The sequence below is a fragment of the Mirounga angustirostris genome, unplaced genomic scaffold, assembly GCF_029215605.1.
Source record: "Mirounga angustirostris isolate CCGP_5_RB_7025 unplaced genomic scaffold, mMirAng1.0.hap1 SCAF_3, whole genome shotgun sequence".
In the NCBI taxonomy this organism is placed as follows: Eukaryota; Metazoa; Chordata; class Mammalia; order Carnivora; family Phocidae; genus Mirounga; species Mirounga angustirostris.
The window spans coordinates 64,748,358-64,766,209 of NW_026991711.1; the positions used below are offsets into that span (position 1 = coordinate 64,748,358).

General features: G+C 40.9%; 1 protein-coding gene across 10 annotated transcripts in view; it reads left to right on the top strand.

Moving 5' to 3' along the window:
• Nucleotides 1-7,455: 7,455 nt before the first annotated feature.
• The window catches only part of SMAD9 (SMAD family member 9), a 75,291-nt gene continuing 64,894 nt past the window's right edge, over nucleotides 7,456-17,852 (top strand). For 3 of the 10 annotated variants that reach the window (XM_045869324.3, XM_064586184.1, XM_064586183.1), the window contains exon 1: nucleotides 9,694-17,160. The gene's annotated coding sequence lies outside the window, so the exon portion shown is untranslated. Of the gene's footprint in view, nucleotides 7,594-7,679; nucleotides 7,696-9,690; nucleotides 17,161-17,852 lie in introns of those variants that run through there. The other 7 variants (XM_054506306.2, XM_054506305.2, XM_064586180.1 and 4 more) reach the window with 6 other exon arrangements.

Sequence of the window (17,852 nt, forward strand, 5' to 3'; positions counted from 1 at the left end):
AGGGGTTAAGAACAGAGGTTTCTGTAATTCCTTCTAACTGGTAAAATAATAGTAGACTGTGATAAATTATGTATACATAATGTAATATCTAGAGCAATCACTAAAAAAGCTATACATAACATAAATTCAAAAAGGTTACAAATAAATCAAAATGGAATTCTAAAAATTGTTCAAGTAACTCACAGGACAGCAGAAAAAGAAAACAGAGAAACAAAAAAACAGAACAACCATACAACAAAAAACATAATAGCAGACAAGCTCTAACATATGAATAATATGTTACATTAAATGCAAATGGTCTAAATTAAACAAATAAAACACAGAGATTGGCAGAGAGGATTTAAAAACATGACCCAGCTATATAGTATCCACAAGATACTCACTACAAATATAACAATATAGACATATCTAAACTAAAATAATAGGAAAATATATATCATATAAACCTGAATCAAAAAGGAAAGCAGAAGTGGCTATCATATCAGATAAAGTGACTTTAACTCGAAAAAATTACAAGGAACATTATATAATAATAATAAAGATTCAACCCACCAAGAAGACCTAGAAATCTTAAATGTGTATGCCACAAACCAAAGAGTCACAAAATATGTGAAGTAAAAATTGATAGAACCGAAAGGGAAAATAGACAAATTATAGTTGGAGGCTTCAATACTCCTCTCTCAAAAAATGATTTAAAAAATACACATAGGGCGCCTGGGTGGCTCAGTCGTTAAGCGGCTGCCTTCGGCTCAGGTCATGATCTCAGAGTCCTGGGATCGAGCCCAGCATCGGGCTCCTCGCTCTGCAGGAGGCCTGCTTCTCCCTCTCCCACTCCCCCTGCTTGTGTTCCCTCTCTCGCTTTGTCTATCTCTGTCAAATGAATAAATAAAATCTTTTAAAAAAATAAAAATAAATAAATAAAAATACACATAAAATCACCAAGAATATAGAAAACAACACCATCAACTAACAGGATCTAATAGACATTTATAGAAAACTTCACCCAGCAGCAGCAGAATATACATTCCCTTCAAATGCTGATTGAAAATATATCAAGATAGATCATATCTTGCACTATAAAACAAACCTCAACAAATGAAAGAATTGAAATCATACAGAGTGTACTCTCCAATACAACAGATGAAACTAAAAGTTAACAGCAGAAACAGAACAGGAAAATCTCCACCTAAACACTTGGAAACTAGGGGCACCTAGGTGGCTCAGTTGTTTAGTGTCTGCCTTCCGCTCAGGTCATGGTCCCAGGGTCCTGGGATTGAGCCCCGCATCGGGCTCCCTGCTCCGTGGGAAGCCTGCTTCTCCCTCACCCACTCCCCCTGCTTGTGTTCCCTCTCTTGCTGTGTCTCTCTCTGTCAAATAAATAAATAAAATCTTTAAAAAATAAATAAATAAACACTTGGAAACTAAACAGCACACTTCTAAATAATGCATGGACCAAAGAGGAAGTCCCAAGGGAAATTTTAAATATATATATATATATATATGTATATATATATATTGAACTGAATGAAAATGAAAATAGAACATAACAAAATTTGTGAGACACAGCCAAAGAAGTGCTGAGAGAGAAGTTTATAGCACTCAATGCATACATTAGAAAAGAGGGAAAGTCTCAAGCCAATAATCTAAGTTCCCACCTCAACAACCCAACATAAGAGCAAAATAGACCCATAGTAAGCAGAAGGAAGGAAATGATAAAGATAAGATCAGAAAGCAATGAAATTGAAAACAGAAATAAAAAATAGAGAATAGCAGTGAAACAAAGATCTTCTTTGAAATGATCAGTAGAATTGGCAAACCTCTGGCAAGAATGACAGAGAAAAAAGAGAAGATACAGTTATCAGTATCAGGACTGAAAGAGAAGGTATCACTACAGACCCTACAGACATCAAAAAGATAATAAGGGAATACTATAAACAACTCTAAATTGTTTAAATTTGGCAACTTAGATGAAATAGGCCACCTTCTTGGAAAAACACACAGTACAAGGCAAGTATGAAACAGACCATTTGAATAGCTATAGCCCCACACTATTAAAGAAATTGAATATGAAATTTAAAAAATTCAACTTAAATAATTTCACTAGAAAATTCTACCAAGCATTTAAAGAATTAACACTAATTCTACATACTCTGTTCTAGAAAATAAAGAAGAGGGAAACACTTCCCAACACTTCCCAATTTGTTTCATGAAATACTACCTTGATATCAAAACCAGACAAAGAAAGTACCAAAAAAAAAAAAAAAACCTATAGAACGATAGCGTCCATGAATATAGACACAAAATCCTTAATAAGATATTAACAAATAAAATTCCTCTTTATGTAAAAAAAATTATACACCATGATCAAGTGTGGTTTATTACAGGGATGCAAGTGTGGATCAATATTTGAAAATTAATATAATAATCATGTATAATAAATAATACATCATAATACATCATAATATATAAAAAAAGAAAAATTATCAATTACTTCAGAAAAAAATTGGAAAGTTCAACATCCAATCACGATAAAAACCCTCAGAAAAATAGGACTAGAAGGGAACTTCCTCAACTTGATAAAGTGAATCTGCATCCACAGATAACATTAAATGTAATAGTGAAAAAAAATTAATGCTTTGTTCTAAAGTCAGGAACAAGGCAAAGATGCTCACTTTCACCACTCTTATTAAATATAGTTCTGAAAGTTCTTTTTTTTTTTAAAGATTTTATTTATTTATTTGAGAGAGAGAGAATGAGAGACAGAGAGCATGAGAGCGAGGAGGGTCAGAGGGAGAAGCAGACTCCCTGCTGAGCAGGGAGCCCGATGCGGAACTCGATCCCGGGACTCCAGGATCATGACCTGAGCCGAAGGCAGTTGCTCAACCAACTGAGCCACCCAGACACCCCTAGTTCTGAAAGTTCTAATCAATGCAGTAAGGCAAGAATGAGGAATAAAAGGATATATTAGGTGGCTGAAGATCGGGGAAAAAAAAAAAAAAGGATATAGGTGAGAAAGTAGGAAATAAAACTGTCCATATTTGTAGATGACGTGATTGATTGTTTACATAAAAAATCCCAGAGAATCTTTAAAAAAGCATCCTAGAACTAATAAAGTGAGTTCAGCAAGGTCACAGGATATAAGACAAACATATAATTATCAATGTATTTATATATACTAGCAGTGAACATATGGACATGGAAAGTAAGACAACAAAAGCAAAATAGACAAATGTGACTACATAGAATTTTAAAATTTCTGTTCATCAAAGGAAATAATCAAGAGTGCAAAGGCAACCTACAGAAAGGGAGAAAATATTTGCAAACCACATATCTGATAAAAGGTTAATATCCAGACTATATAAGGAACCCCCACAACCCATCAAAAAAAACCCAAACAGCCCTATTAAAAAATGGGCAAAAGACTTGAATAAACAATTCTCCAAAAAAGATATACAAATGGCCAAAAAGCATATGAAAAGATATTCAACATTATTAAAATTAAGAGCAAGACAAATCAAAACCACAATAAGCTATCACATCACTCTCATTAGGATGGCCACTATTAAAAGAAAAGAAAGTAACAAGTGTTGGCAAGGATGCAGAGAAATTGAAACCCTTGTGTATTGTTGGTGGGAATGTAAAACGGTGCAACCATATGGAAAACGATATGGAGTTTCCTCAAAAATTAAAAACAGAATTACGATATGATCCAGCAGTCCCACGTCTGGGTATATACCCAAAAGAATTCAAAGAATTCAAAACAGGATTTCAAAGAGGTATTTGCACACCCATGTTCACTGCAGCATTATTCACATTAACCAAGAGGTGGAAGCCACCCAAATGTCCACTGACTGATGAACTGGGTAAAGAAGATGTGGTATATAAATACAATGGAATATTATGAAGCCTTAAAGAAGAAGGAAATCTTGTCCTACAACATGGATGAAACTCGAGGACATTATGCTAAGTGAATACCAGTCACAGAAAGACAAATACAATATAATACCACTCATATGAGGTCTCTGTAATAGTCAAAATCATAGAAATAGAAAAGTGGTTGCCAAGGGTTGGGTGGGGGGACTGAAGAGGGAAAATTAGTGTTTAATGGCGATGGATCATCAATTCCGCAAAATGAAAAAGTTCTAAAGATCTGTTGTACACAATGTGAATATACTTTACTGAACTGTATACTTAAAATGGTTAAGAAGATAAAAAAAATTTTCAGTCTCATCTAGTCCCTAAAGAACATGTTACTAAACAACAATTTGAATGAATGGATGAATTTGATTTATTCCAATATTCTCCTGTGCCCATATCACATCTGCTCACTTTTCAATTCAACTTCAAGTTGAGGTGTAGTGGTTAAATGTCTGGGTTTTGGAGTCAGGCAGACTGGAGTTTGAATTCTGAGTCGGACACTTGGGAACATTTGGTTATGCCTCAGGTTCCTCAACTGCAAAATGGGATAATAATTCTCAACCCGAGATGTCACGAGGGTGAAACAAGATGATGTGCATAAAGCCTAACCTGGTCCTGGCAGGAAGAATCTCACAACAGGAGATAGCTTTCACTCTTCACCACCAAATCAAGATGCTTCAGGACTCCCTTGTTGCAATCCCAGAATACTTATTTGGTGATATTCCTACCTACTAACATTATCTTGTCTATGACCATACCACCCTGAACGCACCCTCTCTCGTCTGACCAAATAACATTATTTTTCCTATTTATCCAACGAGTTTGACTGTTCTCAGGAACACTGGGGTTTTCATACGTAAACCTACTATTCTGCACAGAGCAGGCATTCTGGACTGCCTTTCCAATACAGCTGTCCTCTGCAGCAAAGCCAGCACCCACAGAGCTGCCTCCCCCCAGACTGTGGGTATGGGGGTTCTTTGGCTATGAGGTAGTGGTCATTCATCCTCACTTCTCAAGATGTAGCTGAAATTTTGTTTCTGTGTTGATTCCCTGACACCTCCCTTGTGCCTTCACCCCTAAATGACACACAGAGTTACTGCATGATAATCACTGACATGTGTGTCTTTCCTAGTGAGACCTAGTTTCCTTAGGACCAGTGCTCTGTGTCCACGTGATTAGTCCAGGCACCTGTGCTCAGGAAAGTGTCTAATACTGGTTATGGGCTGAATGAAGGCTTGAAGAGAAGTTCAAGGGAGAGTCAGAAAAAGCGCAGAGTTAGGACAGAATTACAGATGAAACGTACGAAAGAAACCAGAAGTGGAAGGGGTCCGTAGGCAACAATTCCTAGTTACGGCTCCGAGTGGAACCATTATAATGCTAGATCAAACATCAGGTACAGCTGATGCACAGAGCAGAATCTTGGTATCCATGGATTACTACAGCCTTTGTCACAATCAGGTCCTATGCTGAGCATCTAACGAGAGAAAAGGACGGATCCTCTCATGGGTAAGGACACTCCTCCTCCTATCCCTGTTCTATAGGTGGCAGGAGCTCATGTTGCACCAAGTCATTGCAATTCAGAAAAGGGGGAGCTTAGTTTCACCGTGGTTTTCAGGTCTTGAACCAAAATTTTACTGGCTGTTCCACTAAATCACAACCTGTGACTGAGTCTCACCCCTCCTATGATTCCCATTACATAGTTTTCTGGTGAAAGTTCTAGCAAGCCTAAGATTGCAGCTAATCAAGAAGAAAAAAAAATCCAGCAGAGTCTGGATTTCCAGTTACATGGATAGTCAGCTTCTGAAAAATGGAATGTCAACACTGAGCCTTCTTTCCTGGAGTGGGCCTTTTCTTCTTGGAACTCACCAGATCTTATTGTCCTTGTATATAATGGATCTATACTAGGTTTCAGGAATAAATGATAGGAATTGTATAAGTGACAGGCTAACTTCTAGGTGCCAAAATTTCTTGGTATGTAAATGATAATGTACAGAAAAAGCAGACTACACACACTCAAAGAATCTGCAAATCCAGATCCTGCCAAGAGCCAAGGGAATTCTGTGAATTTAAAAAGACTCCATGCCAGAAGCATAATCCAGCATTGCAGAGGTTGTAGTTTCTTGCGTTGTGTCCTCAGCATTGTCTAATGCACATACAGAAACTGAAATAGTGACTGGGCCGTTTCTTTTCTCAATAGCATTAAAAACAAAACAAAAAACAATGTGAGCCACAGGGTATTCATTCTGAGGACCTAATTAGTTTACTGTCATAAAGGGCACATCAAGCACAATCTGTAGCTTTTTAGCAGTCCAAATGTTTCCTGGTGTTGCACACCCAGCCTGGAGCAGCGGTGGAGGTAAATGGGCCAGGTGTAGAATGAGGACTTAAATTCGAGTTTAAGGTTCAACCACAAATGCTGTTTTAAACAAGGTCATCGCTCAACCACAAAAGTACGATAATGCAAAACTGGCATCCGCCGGGGAAGAAAGTGCGTGTGAGAACTAGAAACAAGCAGTTAAATTCAAAGCCTTGCATTTACATTTCAGGGGTGTCAAGGCCTTCTGGAGGCCTTTTCCATATATAGGAGCAAAAGGAATACTGTCCTCTTGTCGCTTAATGCTACCTTTGCCTCCGCAGTTAAATGCCTTTTCCGTGAAGAGGTACTGGCTGATGGGGAATCAAAGGCCATCGGTATGTTGGTGGCATTGCCTAAAAGTATTTTGAGTGGGTTCTAGGAGTCCACAGTGACCTCAAAAAACAGGCTACCTAGGGGGTAGCCAGCCCCTGAGGCAAGAAGGTTGTACATTAACGCTGTTCAGTGCATATCTTTATTAGATTAGATAATATTATATTATTATATGCTAGGCTGTTAAGCAAATAAATACACATAAAGAAATGACAATCTACATAATTACATGACTAGTTTTTACCACCACTCACCACTCACAGTGATTAGATTTTCTTCTGCCCATGCCAGTGCAAACCAGTTGCTCTGGTGCTGTTGATGGGTGTAATGATCCCTTTAGTCTGAAAAGCTAGTAAAGAACAAACGGCAAGTAAAAGCAACCATCGGGGCCCAGAAACGTGTCAGAAAAGAGTGGCTGGGTGGGGGGGTGGGGGGGGCAAAGGGGATCCAAACCGATTTGTTGGTCCTGTATCTCTCGCTCTGGTAACAACCCTCCTTGGCCTCAGGCTCCAGGCGGACACAAGAAATGTCAGGGGTGGCGGGAGAGAGAGAGAGAGAGAGAGAGAGAGACGCGAGGTGACCCGCTGGCCCGAGCCTCCTCAGCACGGCCCGCCAGCGGGGCTTAGTCACCCACAGACGCTAGCCTGGGGTCCCGCAGGAGGACCAGGGGGCGGCGCAGGGCCGCGCCGAGGCGCCCCGGCCGCAAGTTTCCGCGCACGTGGCCGCGGGGCGGGCCGCGCTCCCCCCGCCTCGCGGGCTCCGGGAGCGGCCAGGGCGCGCGGCGGCGGGCGGGGGCGGACCCGTGCGCAGGGCTCCTGGCCGCTTTCCAGGTCGGCGCACTAATACGGGCGATGAGGCTTCGCGGCTCCAGTCTGACTGACGCCGGCTGGGGCCGCCGCCGCCGCCGCTGCAGCCGCTGTCTCGGTCCCCGCCGCCGCCGCCGCCGCCGCCGCCGGGCCCTGCAGCCGCTGGGCGCGCGCAGCCACGCAGTGAGTGCGCGGCGCTTGGAGCGGGCGGCTCGGGACCCACGGCGGGGGTGGGGGGCAGCCAGACCTGGGGTGGGGGAGGGATGAGTGGCATCGTGGGGACAGGTAAGAGATGCCCTCCCCGGCGCGCGCTGGCGAGAGCGTGTGCGTGTGCTTGTGCGGCTAAGTTGTTCTTCCCCGACGGAAGTCTCCGAGGCCCGTTGGTGTGTGGCTTGGTTCTTTGTACTCTCCACCCCCGTATTTCTTGGTGGAGCCTGTTTGGGGGTGGGGTGGGGCCGGAGGGGACAGCTCCGGAGAGTTGGCCGCGCGCCCTCCCGGCCGCCGCAGCCGCCCGGGCGGCGGGCACCTGGGACCCGGAGGAGGATGCTCGTGCCGCGGCGGGGGCGCCGGGCGAGCGCGGCTGTGGCCCAGGGCGTGGGCAGGGATGCGCGCTAGCTCTGCGGCACCCGGGCTGGGCGCCGCGCGGGGGTCGAGCACCGAGGACAGGCGCCGTGGAGACGCAGACTCGGAGCTGAGTAACCGTTTGTTGTGGCCGAAAGTGGGGGGCTGTGGAGAAATCGGGGTGGAGGGTAGTAATTGTGACTCCGCTGGCCTCCCTGGCCTTCTGTCTCATAGGCTTTTTTACTCTGCTTACCTTTGAAGCTCGCGAAGTGGGAAGAAAAAAAAAAAAGTTAGGAATGTTGTTCAAGTGTCTCCGGGCTAGCGCTTGGATTGTGTTGGGAGCTGGGATGTTTGTCTTTTCCTTCGCCTGCCATTCGGTGCCAGCTCTCCGCAGAGGGGAGGGGGGCGAGGTGGGGAACAGATACAGGAGACTAACTGACGCCAGCATTGTGATCGGAAGGAGGAGCGCGGGGGAAAACATTTTCATGGATGGCTAATCGCTGACAAGTCTTCCCGTTACTGTTCTTCCTCCTCCCACCCTTGACAGTGGAAATTTCAAATGATAATTTAGAAATACTCCGTTGACTTGTTTCTGGGTTGGAACTGGTACTCCTGAAAAATAGCCTACAAATAACATATCTAGTTTCGGAATCAAGTTGCATGTAAATTATTTACCCAGTAATTAACAGTCGGATGCACACCCACAGGACACTGTGGATTGCTTTTAATGGATCCAATTTACAAGTGTCATTACAGTGGTTTGCCAGATTTCTCGGATGATCTTTTGGAAGTGTGGTTTAGCAGGAATAATAGAGGATAACTGTCAAGTCATGAGGCATTTGATAATGCTACTTCCTTGGCCATAACTGAGCAGAGCTTTTGGGGCATCCTTCTGAGTGAGTGAAATGTTCATGCTACGAACAGATCTTCTGCCTTAGGAGTCCTGTTGGTGTGAGGGAATGCCATTGGATGTTTATATTTTTAAAATAGCGATCTATATTTAAAAAGGAAGTAAAAGTAAAACCCAAACACATTCTCCTAACTCCAAATACACTAAGTGAGTCTTTCTATGCTTGTAGGAAACCATGAACAAGATTTTGGACTGTTTTCAAATTTGTGGTTATCCAAGAAGGACACTGCAGATAAGAAAATGATGTAATAGTTTATAAATAAGGAGCATTTTAAATATAATATGACAAAAGTTTAAAATAATATATCAGAAAAAGAACTTTTAGTGATGATAATTGCCTTCATTGATGGCAAGACAACTGTCTTTAGCAGACAGCCTTCAGCCTCTTAATCTATTCTGACACAACCAACTCCCATTTTTATGCTTGACTGGCTATCTTTGTCCAAGTTGTTTTATGCTTCAGCTCTGTGGTTTTAAGCTATGTTTAAGAGAATGCCAGCATATTCTTGATCTGAACAAACTCATTTTTATCAGTACAGTGTTTACTAAAGATCAAAGGTATAAACAAATTTTAGGTTAAACCCCTAAGTACTTTATAATTCTCACAGCTTTGTCATCAGTATCTTAAAGTCAGCATGAACTATTTGGCTTTTCTCTCTCTAAAATATTTTTCTTTTACTTCTATATCTTCAGTTAATGGCTAATCAGAGAATGTTCACAGATATCAACTACTGCATCCCTGATTGCCCAAGACATGGAATGAGAAAGAAGAGGTGTTTTTTTTTTTTTTTTTTTTAATGAAACCTTGCCAAGGATATATATAAGTAATAAACAACTGGCAAATTTGTTTATCCTTTCTGTGCATGTGGTCTGTTGGAGGAGAAAAAAAATCTGTCAAGAAATTACTTCATAAAGATTAAAATATTCACTTTCAGTGTTACAAATAGTTTAATTCTGATTAATGAGTGCAAATTCCTTTGGAGAGCTGATGTTTCGGGAGGGGTCTGTAGCACTTAGGTAACTAGTTTATATCTAACATTCTCTTTGCAATATTTCATCATATTCTGCTTTATTATGTCAAAAATAATACTTATCCACAGAGTGTACTTTGCTTTAAGGGAAGGTAAAGGTTATGGAAAATGAAGACTTTTTTTTTTATTGCAAAACATACTAATTACATTTTAAGCCTCTAACAAACCTTAGTGCAGATTTTGTTTATTACTTCTAACATTTGGAGAGGAATTCAGAAACAGGGAAGTGTCCAGAATAAAAGAATAAATGTAGCAGTACATTGAAAGCATGAATCTCTTCAAATAGTTGTAATTCTAGGCTGTTTGATTTATATTTCCTTGGTTATTGTTGCTAGTGAGTTGAAAAGTTATTCTAAAGCAAAAAAAAAGGGGGGGGGCAAACAGTAAATTCATAAGTATTTATAACAGTTTGGGCATGCTTTATAGATTTCTTTTTCTGTTAAGCTCATGAATGTTCATGTCATGAGTAGTCACGTAACAAAAATAAACAGTTATCCCTTGGCAACAAACTAACCTTTTAAAATAAATATTCCTATAAATTTTGTCTTAAGAAACGTGTGCTAACTAAAGTTTAAGATTTCACAAAATCTGTTAGCATCAGAAGGTGTTAATCTTGCCAGTGGACTGCATCCTGACACTTCCATCCCAAACCTTCTGGAACACCCTGTACTACTCTACTGTGGTGGCAGCCGCAGGCTGACCCCAGACCACTTTTCCAGGTTTATCATCCCACTCCTTCCAGATTTTATGCTGTCATTAAAATAATGAATTATAATTTCCCGTCATGCCCTGGCTTTTCTCTTCTCTGCATCTTTACGCATGCTAAGGCCTAGAATGCCACCCCCTGCTTCCCAACCTAGCATCAGATCCTCAGATATATCTGCGTCTTCCTCACGTGCTATGGTCCTGACCAGGTGTTGCCTTTACAGGACTTTTTGATGGCCCTTGTCTCAGGTGTGTCCTCCTCTGAGCTGCTACGGCTCTTTGCATTTTCCTTTCCTTGTATTAAGTTACTCATGTGCTAATTTATTTCTTCTAATCAGTCAGTGCTTTCAAAATCTGTGAAGGAATGGACCATGTTTTGTCTATCTTTTTCATTCCCCTAATGCCGACCACAATGACCAGCATAGTGGTCAGTCAATAAATATTAATTAAATGACACATCTATCACTGAACCCATGTTTTTTTCTGAAACAAAATCTGTAAAAGAGTTTCCCCCATACAGTAGGTCTTAGCGGTCCATCTTTCAAGAAGCCAGTGTTGAACTTGAGCTGAGGACTTTGTTCAGAGGCTGTGGAGAGCTAGCCCTGAAATGCCTCTGGTCCAGTTGAGCCTCTTCTCAATATTGTGGCTGAGCATTACAGTCAGGAAAGCTTATGTGATACTCATTGCATTAGCAATTTTCCATATCAGATTCACTAAATACACAATGGAAACCATTTAGGGGGGAAAAAAAAAACCAACAACAACAAAAAAACCAGATTCTAATGTGATATGGCTACCACAATGAAACTCTAATGTGATTCCACAGAAAATCGCTAACATGATATGCTGACCCCTCTCCCCATCCCCCATAGCTACATAAAAATTGATACCATTTTTAGTGTATATGTTTCAAACTATGCTCACAAAAGAAAAAGCAGACTGCTACTGAGATGAGCTTCTGTTTTGGTCAGGTTGGATGTATGAAGGGTCTTCTTATCGGCCTTGTCAGAGAGCTGAATCTCCATTTTGTGCAGTGTTCATTGTATTAATAAGCAATACTAAATCATTTCTTAAAATGCATCATACTCTGTTAAGTGACTCAGAATTAATAGATATAGTGTAATGTAAAAAATATAATTTGTGTATAAATATCGTGCCTCTATAATACATTCAGTTTTACAGTTTTAATTGGGAAGTCTAATTAACTCAAAACCAATTTTCTAAGACTCTAAGAGACACTGACATAAAATTTAAATTCAGAACTTAAGATGAAATGCAGAAATAGTAAGAAACAAATTACAAATGTATGTGTACCGTTCTGTATCATTTTAGAAGTCATAAACACTGAAAAGATTTTGGTTCTTCCCCTTCATTCTCTAACCCATATTTAATTCAAAGATAAAAATTTAACCCAAAAAATAAATGTAAAGGAGTCCTACAAAATCTGATTTTTCCTGTAAAGATAATTTTGATTTTCTTTTTGGGGGGGCGTACTAAATATCAAATTTTCTCTCTCTCTTTTGTATTCAGATTACCGGATATCATTGGTGTCGTTGCTTTAATATATGAATTTCCCTTTGGGGATATGTAATATTTAATATTTGGTCACTTCCTCTTCCCCTTTTTCAAATTTAATTTTGAAGGACTATAAATGGAAAACATGTATTCCTCAGTCATGAAATGGGTTTAATGAAAAGCAGTCTTTGATTTATTAAACACTGAGATCACTAGGGATGATCATTCATCTTAGAATTCCAGTGACCTGGCAAAAACTCCACAGTTTTCGACCACTGGACAAATAATCTGTAAAGTGTACATGTGCTCTGGGGGCCACCCAGACAGGTTGACATTGGAGATTCCTTCTGAAACAGCTTAGAGGGAGGCATTGGGAGTAATGGAGGTGTGAACACTGTGAGTAGCAACAGCTTACTTACATTCACCGTGCCTGAGAGTGCTTCCCCAGGGGGACTGGGCCGTGAGCCCACTGGATCCCAGCCCCGCTTTATCCTGAGGAATATCTTCTTCCAAGTAGCCTAATATTTTTCACTTTAATCTGTTAAATTGCTTGGAAGCTGATCAAATGTAGATTTGCTTTGGTTAGTGTGTATGTTAACTCTATGTTTTGATTTGATTTGATGAAATGCAGAAATTGTCTCATGGGTAGGGTAGGAGATAGATCCGGAACTGTCATTTGGGACCGTTTATCAGAAGCCTTGAAGGAGTTTGTCCTAAGTATTAACAGGCTGTGGAAGGTCTGGAGCAGATTTGCAGATTTTTTTTTTTTTTTTTTTAATGCAGAGTTTGATGGATGGTGAAATTCAACTGAAGTGCTGGGAGTTGCTTTCTGAATTCTTGTATCTAAATTTAACTGACTTGGGAGCCACACATTTCAGAAATTAACTCCTAAAAGGATTCACAGATTCCATCAGAGTTTTCCATCTCATGGTAGAATATTTGACTTCTATTCATGTTTCATTATAAATCCACTAATCCACTAATTCATATTGCTTTTTTTCTTTGCTGGGAATCACACAGGAGAGTACTGGAGTTTGGCTGGCATAGGAAGAGGAGTTCGTTGAAAAGTTTGTACATCGGGACGGTTGTGAGGATCTGAGACACGTTAGCTTGGACAAGCTTACTCATGCCAAAGGCACACATTGCTTACTTGAGTTGGTGTTAGCAGTATTAAAGGTGCCTGTATTAGGAGTTCAGAGGGTCTCAGTGGGCTGGCCAGGGAATCTGTCAGCACTCAGAACACTGTTTCTCTGGGAAAATGAATTCCAGTTTCCAAATGACTACCCAGAAATTGGCACAACTTGTTCATTAAGTGGCACTGCCAAGGATTAATGGTTATGATGAATGATAGGAGATTATTGTTACGGTTATGATTAATGGTTATGATTAATGATATGAGTGACTATTAGAAGCCAGTGAATGTGGAAGATGAGAAAATGTGTTAAAGCTAAAAAGAATTTAGTTCTCCTGTGGTTTTCCTTCACTTGTTGGTGCATTGATACCATTCTTTCCCTGTTTTCTGGTGATAGTAGAATTTCACTTCTAGGAGCAAAATTTAGATTAGGTGTTTGTCATAGGGAAACCTTTGTGTACAGAAATGCTTCCCTTGGGGCTTATTGGTTAATTGTGTTTACACAAAACAGTCATTAGGTGTTGGCCGTGTTTGCAAACAATGGCAAGTTGGTGCCTAGGTGTTACTTCAGAGGAGTGGCACTTCCTTTCTGTTGTCATTGATTTAAATTGCTTGCAAATACACATTTTAAATTTTTTTCAAGATATTGTATGGATTAAGTTTGGGATTTTAAAATGTGATCTTGTGGATGTAGTCATTGCGCTAGAAAGTGGGACTTATAAGTTTGGGGGACTTATATAGGTTATTCATTCAATCATTGTTTACTCTGTGCCTATTGTAATTACACTGCCTACGAGACCCCAAACCCTAGGGACCATATAACAAAATAAAGTACTAAAAGAAAATAAAATCAGGACTTCATAGCCTAATTAGAAAGAGAGAGGTCAGGAAAGCAAATATCAAAATATTTATCCAATAGTTTCTTTATGCAAAAAAAAAAAAAAGTAATCTATTTGGATTTCTCTATATTTTTCCATTTTTACTGTGTGTGAATTTTGAGTCACTCTTGACAAAGATACTTACAATGGTCCCATTTGGGGTTTTAGGACTCTAAATAAAAGTGAAATACAAAGTGTAAGGGGAATAGAGATTCTTGCAGTAGGTGCTTGTTTAGAACTGAAGGATGCGGAAGACATCCCTGGGCCTGGAATTGTACTACTGTGTCTGTCAGGAGAAGAGCTTTTGCTTCTCTGGCTTTCCCTCTTACCCTCTACTGGTTCAAGAGTGAGTGTGCATGGCCCCTCCTACAGGAAACCGCCCCTGGCCCTTTTAATAGCAGTTACAATAATGTATCACCTGTCTGGCAATAATGTGTTTAGATTCTTATCTCCCGCTGTAGACTATACTATTGGAGAGGGAAAGGACCAGCGCCTGGCGTAGGTCTCTGGCTCATCCTTGATACTTGTTACATTTAGTTTCTTCCTTCAACCACCGTCCTTTCTCTTCCCTAACATATTTTGGTGTTTTGTAGAATAAGGCAGAAGGAAGGATAAGGCATTTGGATTTTAATCTGTAGGCAAGAGAAAACTATTAAATGTTAACCTGTGGTCAAAAGAGAAATACTAAAGGGCTTGAACAGGAGAATCACATCATCAAAGATGTGTTTGAAAGAGACTGAAGACAAATTGAAGGGGCGTGGTGCTTCTAAATAGCCATATGGACACCTAGCAAAGCTGGTGAGATGGTGTTGACGCATCTCCACTGCTTCATGAATATCTTTGGCAATTAAAAATCTGAACTACCCCAAATGGCAATCCTTAACACAGTTACGAGTGATTCTTCTCCATCAGTTTATAACCTCCACCACTCAGGCAGCCCTTGGCCAGGAAACTCAACCTCCCACAACACACACGCATCAATAAAATGTTAAAAAAATTACCCACATACCATTTAAAAAAACATTTAAAATATTATTTATAGCCATTTAACACTTTGCAGGTATTCACGTCCAGGTTAGTGTGCTATACAACAGCACCTTCAGTAGAAAGACTATTAAATGCACAGGAAGGAGGGAATGCATTATATGCTTCTGCCTGTCCAAGGAATTTGTTATATTACATCAGCAAAGCAATGGGCTGTAGGTCAAAAGGTAGCCTAATTACATGGGCTTAATAATACAGTAGTTAACGTGATTGATAAAGCTGGATTTTACCTTCACTCAAGCAACATTTATTGTAGTGTTAAGACTGTTCAGACCACTCTGTGGCATGGCCTGTGGCCTTGCCAAGGGGCTGGGTGTCTCTGGGGAAAACAAGTAACAAATGTAAGGAAGGGAGCGTCCTCTGTGCTTTCATGAAGGTATATGCCAGGTGCTGGGGAAGCTGGGAGGAGCTGTGGAGAGCTCATTAATGCTGCTGCCTGGGGCCGTGGGGAAGGTTTCCAGGATGTAGCTGCACACAGGCCTCAGGGCAGAGGGGAGGCAGTGAAGGACAAAAGGAATGAGGAGGATTGATGAGAAGGGAATGTAGTTTGAGGAGAAAGATTGTGAACCAGAGAAGCAGAACCTGGTTTGAAAGTGACGCTAAAAGCATTAAATCTTACCCAGGATACTGTTTTTGTTTTTTCAGATTAAAATATATAAATGCATGCACATAGTAGAAATTTGGAGATGGGGTGCCTGGCTGGTTTCGTCAGTGGAGCATGCAACTCTTGATCCCGGGGTTGTGAGTTGGGGCCCCACGTTGGGGATAGAGATTACTTAAAAGAAAAATAAGATCTTTAGGAAAAAAAAGAAATTTGGTGACAAATTTATATATACACATATATGTTTTTGACAAACATTTTAAAGCACAAATAAAATACTTTTAATCCCAACCCCTGGAAATAGTGTCCCATTCTGCTTCAGTCTCACAGCAGGATATGTCACTAAAGAGTGTGACAGGATCTGCTCTGGACTTGGAGTGACAGGGCATTAGGGGCCCAACAGGGAGGGTAGTCTCTTGGGGGGTGGGTGGATGGGGGAGGCCCAGTAGGACAGAGCTGCCTGCATGGAGCAGACCCATTAGGGACGTCTGGGATGGGGCACAGCTACGAAATATGTAAGAGGGTCCATCCATGAGAGTTAATGACCTATTGAATGTGGGCTTGAGGAAGAAGAGGAATAAGATTTCCATGGGGTTTTTCTGAGTCTGTTTCTCACTTGGGCAAGTTGTTGGGAGTGGTGCTACCAGAAAATATGGAATGCAGGAAGAAAAACTGGTTTAAGAAAGCTAATAGGTTCCATTTCTTTCTCTTTAAAAAAAAAAATAGTAAACTTTATTTTTTCGAGCAGTTTTAGGTTCACAGAAAAAATTGAGCGAAAGGTACAGAGAGTTCCCATATGCCTCCTGCCCCCCCCCCCATGCATAGTCTAAGGTAGTATGATGTCCTCCACCAGAGTGGTTCATTTGTTACGACTGATGAACCTACACTGGCACATCATTATCACTCCAAGTACACGGGGTGTTGTACATTCTGTGGGTTTGTGCAGCTGTGTCATGTGCACATAATACTATCAACCACTATAGTATTATGCGGAATGGCTTTAGTGCCCTAAACGTCCTCCCTGCTCTACCTGTCCATCCCTCCCTCTCCCCAACTCCTGGCATAGAGTCCATTACTACATTGGAACGTATTGCATTTAAGGATCCTGGAGTGTGGAAGTCAGTGGTGGTCAAATTTTAATTAAAAAAATTTTTTTTAAGCCAACAGGGCCCTTTCATCAAAGAAGCCTCACTAAGTAAAGCTGAATGAGGCAGGGCTGCTTTGGTGGATGGTGGCTTCTGCAGAGGGACAGAGTTGAGGCTTTGCCCTTCCCCTGGCATCCAGCTCCGCCCTGCTGCTCTCTTGTCGCTGCCACTGACTGAGTCTCTCTGCTGTCTCCAGAATTCTGAAGAACACTGTTTACAGACTGCACGGTAAGCAAGTCTGGAGTTGGAAGGAAGGGCTGGTCATTCCCAGAGGCAGCGACCTCAAACTCTTGTGCTTCTGAGACCTGCTGTCTGTTGTTTGCTTGTATTCCTCTGTTCGGCTTGTTTTGGTCCCTTTCCTTGGGGTCCAGCTGCCAGCTTTGATTTCACTTTGCTGTCGTGTGCCTCCTTGTAGCTTCTCCTCTTCCTTCTCCCAGTGTGCTCTTCTGGTTTGCTGTAAACTTGGAAATCGTATAAACATGCTTGTTTAAACGTAGCCCAAAATAGCTGCAGGTAGGTCCTGTGTGATCTTTTCTGTACAGACTTGGTAACACCTATTTTGACAGGTGACAAAACACCTTTTTTGTTTTGTCGCTTGTTCTCAATTAAGTTTTGAGATGGAACTGCTGGATAGTCAAATTTTATACAGTGGTCACCTCATTTCTGTTTGGGTCCCTTTATCTTCTCGCCTTCTCCCTCTTCCTGACTGCCTGGAATTATACAGAAGGTCTATATTATGGCCTCAGAAATACCTACCCACCAGCTCTGCTCGGTGAATAGTAGCATTTCTGGGAAGAAAATGTCATAATTTTGATTCCTAACGCGATGCTAATATGTTGAGATAGTTTTTCTTTTTATGTGAACATTTATCCTCTTTTTTTCTCTTTTGCCTCTGATCTTTTTTTCTGAGATTCTTTTAC